Source organism: Cervus elaphus, chromosome X, assembly GCF_910594005.1.
Source record: "Cervus elaphus chromosome X, mCerEla1.1, whole genome shotgun sequence".
Classification (NCBI taxonomy): Eukaryota; Metazoa; Chordata; class Mammalia; order Artiodactyla; family Cervidae; genus Cervus; species Cervus elaphus.
In genome coordinates, this window is record NC_057848.1 from 127,005,403 (window position 1) to 127,010,723 (window position 5,321).

A 5,321-nucleotide genomic window follows, 5' to 3' on the forward strand; every position below is an offset into this window, starting at 1 on the left:
CTTGCTATTCTTGTAATAGCAAAGCCACCGCCTCAGAATATTCTAAACTGGATACTGCATTTGTCAGCATGTGGCACCAGGGAACAAGGAAAATAGAGTAGTTAAGGTTGTTAAAGGAGAATTCTAAAACAGTTTAGGCAATCATATGCCTTTATAGTCCATTTGCTTAGTGACTTCTGGCATTTGCAGAATGATTAAGACATGGCTTGCTTTAGAAGCATCAAAACAAGGGGGCATATATGTTTTGGAGTCTTTTGTAGTTGTCGTTCTTGTCATTTGGTAGCCATCTGGTGGTGCTTCATATTGAATGTGGGAAAGATGCTGCACTCAATTGAACTCAAAAATAAATTGTTTGTTTGAAGGTTGGCTGTTAGATCAAAGTTGTAAGTAACTCCTTGTATTGCTTCAGGAATGAGGCTAGGATTTTCATCAATATCGTTGCCAGAGAAATACTGATCTATGATTTCAAATGCTAAATATATGTCTTCAACTTCATATAACTGTAAAACTTCTCCAAACCACTGCATTCTTTATTATTTCAGCTATCGTGCTTGCTTCATCACTAGCCATTATATACCATCTAAAACCACCTGAACAACTTGAGAATCTTTTACTGAAAGTAAATTAGAGAATGGTGGTATTGTGCTGTACAAGATACTCTACTTGATATTTTTGCCACTTATCATTAAGTTGCTAATTGTCCCAAAAGCTTCATTTTGTATTCCAAAGTCCCCCTTAGCAAGATGATAAATAATCATAGGATTAATCCAGCATCTATTACATCCTGTACTTGCTGCTGGTTGCCTGCTGTAATGTTGGAAAGGAAGGAATCACACTGCTTTCTTATTTATCTTCTCCTTTGGATGTGATAAGAGATTTGGGAAGCATGACTGGACATTGCAGTTGAGAACAACCTGGGTCTGCTCACTGGTACCTGTCACTATGTTACCAACTGCTCTGAGTGCTACTGTTTGAACTTTCATTTCCTGATGGCTCAGAAGGGGCACAAGAAATTGCACAGCCCCTGAATCAATAACCATCTGTATCTGCTCTTTACCTCCATCTATCAGATGTGACAGCACCCAAACAGTATCCACAAGAGTGTTTATGTCCATATGGTATATTAAGACACACAATGCTGGCAAAATCTCCAGACTGTCTCCATAGGTGATGGGGTCGGTCCTTATTTCTGCAGAGACTGAAAATAATCCATGAGACATTCCAAAAGAAGGCAATAAGAATGGAGGGACTGATGAAGAACAGAAGAGTTTTGACAACTCTCAGTGAACATGACATAATCTCTACACTGAGGATCATCACCTACAATGCTTCCCAAAGCCCATACTGCTTGCTCACAAACATTCTGATGTGGCTGAAAGGAGAAGCCTTAGAAAAAGAGGTACAGCATTAAACTGTATGATAGTTTGAGTCTGTGCAGAAGTTTCTGATGCTATATTAGTTAACACTTACACAGCTTCAAACTGCAATGAAGGATTATGATCCCTTTCTAGACACTTCACTAGAATTGGTAAATCCAAGATTTTATTAGGTCATCACCTAATAAATTTCTGTCACCGGATAAAAGTTTTCTCGCAGCCTGTATAGCACTCAACTGGGCCACTGGGTATTTATCACTTGTGGCATTCTGCATTATAGCTTCTAGTATTACAGTGTGTGCTTTAAAATCAGCATCAACATCTGAATCTCCTAAATTTTCTTCTTGGGGAACATTTCTTTTTTTTCAGTAATTGTTCATCTTTTTTGTTTTTTGTTTTTTTTTTTGCAGTTGAACAGTCATTTCATTTCTGTATCTTCACATTGTCTCCACATCGTGGCCCTTATTCTTAAAGCACTTGATGAGGTGGTTCTCCAACCTGGGGTTCTCGGTCATGGCTGTGTGCTGGCTCCAGCTACAGCTGTAGCACAGCAGTAGTGGAAGCAATGAGTCTCGGTAAGGGAAGGGGAGGTGGAGGGCGAGAAGGGAAGAGAAGGAAAGCCAGAGAGGAGCGCATATTACTCTATGCCGCCAAGCACTGGTAGCACTCTTAGAGTGGTAAAAGCTCATGCTCCCACTGTGGGATCCTGGTCCCTGGTTCTACAGAGAGCAGAGAAAACCTTATTTGCAAAGTATTGCATGTGTCTGTTTTAAGTTTTCTGAGGTCTACTTGAAGGACTAATGCAAGGAACTTGTCTCTATTTTGCCTAACTTAGAATTCAGATCAGAGAAGGAAGTGGCAACCCAGTGCAGTGTTCTTGCCTGGAAAATCCCAGGGACGGGGGAGCCTGATGGGCTGCTGTCTATGGGGTCTCACAGAGTCGGACACGACTGAAGTGCCTTAGCAGCAGCAGCAGAATTCAGATCACACTGTTTCACCACAGGCTTAGCGTAAACCTGACTAAGTGAGTTAGTCAGTTAGTGGGTTAGATTGCCCCAGCACAAAACCAATCTGTAAGGACCCCGAGAGGTGTTTAGGGTTTTGTTTTGTTTTGAGAGAGGCTGCTTTTCTTTTTTCTTCTTCTTTTTGAAAATATTTATTTAGCTGCATTAGGTCTTAGTTGCAGCACACAGGATCTTCCTTGTGTCATGTGGGAACTTTTGGTGTGGCATATGGACTCTGTAGTTGTGCTATGCACAGGCTAAGTATTTGTGAAATGCAAGCTTAGTTTCTTTGTGGCATGTGGGATTTTAGTTCCTTGACCAGTGATTGAATCCATGTCTCCTGCATTATAAGGCACACACTTTTTAAAAACATATTTATTTATTTATTGGCTGTGCTGGCTCTTTGTTGTTGCTTGTGGGCTTTCTTTAGTTGCAGCAAGCATGTGCTTCTCATTGCGGTGACTTCTTTTGTTGCAGAGCACAAACTCTAGGCACACAGGCTTCAGTAGTTGTGGCACACAGGCTTAGTTTACCGAGGCATGTAGGATCTCCTTGGACCAGGGTTTGAACCAGTATCTCCTGCATTGCAAGGTGGATTCTTAACCACTGGACCACCAGGAAAGTCCTGAGGGTGCTTTTCTTTTATTATTGGTATTTAATTTTGTTTTTAGCTCCTAACACTCAAGGAAATATCTGTCAAAACACTAGTCAAACAAGAGCTAAAGGAATAGAGACTGCAGAGACCATTCATGACAAGGAATACAATCTTTTCAAAAACAGCTTTGAGTACTCACTGAACATACAGATTACTCCAGCCTTACAACAAAGGCTGTAAGAACACAGCAAACCCTGAGAAATATTTCCAGAGTTACCATATTAAAACAATCAAATGTTCATGTTCAGTTTTTAACAACAACAAAATCACAGGATATACAAAGCAATGGGAAAGTATGGCCTATTCAAAAGAATAAAATTGATGGACAGAAATGAAGTTAAGATATGAGACTTACTAGACAAAGACTTCAACACAACTGTATTAAATATGCTCAAAATGCTAAAGGAAAACATGGAGAAAAAACTAAAGAAAATCAGGAAGAAAATGTAATCTAAATGTTTTGAACATCAATAAACAGAAATTATTAAAAAGAACTAAACAAATTCTGGAGCTAAAAAGCAGAGTAACTGAAAAACAATTCAACTGAGGGGTTCCATAGCATACTTAATCAGGGAGAAATAAGAGTCAGTGAATTAAAGGTAGGCCAATTGAAACTTATAAAGTGGAAAGAAAAAAATGATAATGAAAAGAGAACAGAACTGAAGGGACCTGAAGTAAATCAAGTGACCAACACACACACTATGGGAATCTTAGAGGGAGAAATGAGAGACAAAGGGGAAGAAAGAATACGGAAGAAGTAGTCTTCAAAAACTTCCCAAATATATTGAAAGACATGAGTTTACAAATCAAGAACCTTGACAAATTCCAACTACAGTAAATTCAAAGATATTCACAGTTGTTTTTTTTTCCCCCCACGTTGGGCTACTTCTTTTAGGGCACAAAGGAACAGCTTCAAAAGGGGGAATTTACCCAGTGAAGAATTGGAAATATTCCCCCAGCACATGCACGTGACACCCATTGCACTGCAGCCTGCAAAAACACAGGTTTGATTCCTGGTCCAGGAAGATCCAACCTGCCACAAAGCAACTAAGCCTGTGTGCCACAACTGTTGAGCCTGTGCTCTAGAACCTGGGAGCCACAACTGACTGAAGCCTGTACACTGGAGAGTTCATTCTCCACAACAAGATAAGCCACCACAAGGAGAAGCCCATACACTGCAAGGAGAGTACCCTCCACTTGCTGCAACTAGAGAAAAACCCACACAGCAAAAAGGACCCAGCACAGCCAAAAAAAAAAAAAAAGGACAATCCTTCATATACAGACTGTGTCACTTCCACTCTTCCTTTTTTATTCCATTCAGCCAGCTTAGCAGGGTTTCAAGAACAGTATTTATAAATTTCCAGAGATGAAGCCCTGAGCTTTTGGAGTAGGAGCACTGACTCCAAGATCTTAGACTACCAGAGAATTAACCCTGCTGCTGCTGCTGGTGCTAAGTCATTTCAGTTGTGTCCGACTCTGTGCAACCCCATAGACAGCAGCCCACCAGGCTCCCACATCACTGGGATTCCCCAGGCAAGAACACTGGAGTGGATTGCTATTTCCTTCTCCAATGCATGAAAGTGAAAAGTGAAAGTGAAGTTGCTCAGTCGTGTCCGACTCTTAGCGACCGTATGGATTGCAGCCTACCAGGCTCCTCAGTCCATGGGATTTTCCAGGCAAGAGTACTGGAGTGGGTTGCCATTGCCTTCTCCAGAACTAACCCTAGGAAGTATCAAATAGTGAGAAATTACACAAAAGAAATCACTTGAACAAGACCTGGCATCATCTGAACACCAGTAGCAATCTGTTAAGCCTCATCTAAACAACAAACAAAACAAAAATACAAACCCAGTCATCAGCAGACAGGATTACCAACCTCACTCAGCCTTGCCCATCAGAAGAAAAACGCACACAAACAAACAAAAAACTCGGCACAAATCTCACCCTATACAAAGCTCACACAAACCACTGGACCAAACTTAGGAGGGCAGAAACCAAAAGGAAGAAAGAATTCAACCTTGAAGCCTGGGAAAAGGAGATCTCAAACACAATAAGTTAAAAAAAATACAGAAAAGGCAGAGAAATACTAAACAAATGAAAGAACAAACTAGAAACACAGAAGTCCAAATAAATGAAGAGGAAGTAGGCAAATTATCTGAAAAATAATTAAAAATAATGATAGCAAAGATGATCAAAAACCTTGAAAACAAAGTGGAGAAAATGCAAGAATCAGTTAACAAAGACCTAGAATGATTAAAGAACAGATATACAGAGATAAACAACACA

At 40.2% G+C, this 5,321-nt stretch overlaps 1 pseudogene; it reads right to left on the reverse strand.

Moving 5' to 3' along the window:
* Positions 1 to 272: 272 nt before the first annotated feature.
* Positions 273 to 1,891, reverse strand: LOC122690481 (annotated as a pseudogene).
* Positions 1,892 to 5,321: the final 3,430 nt, after the last annotated feature.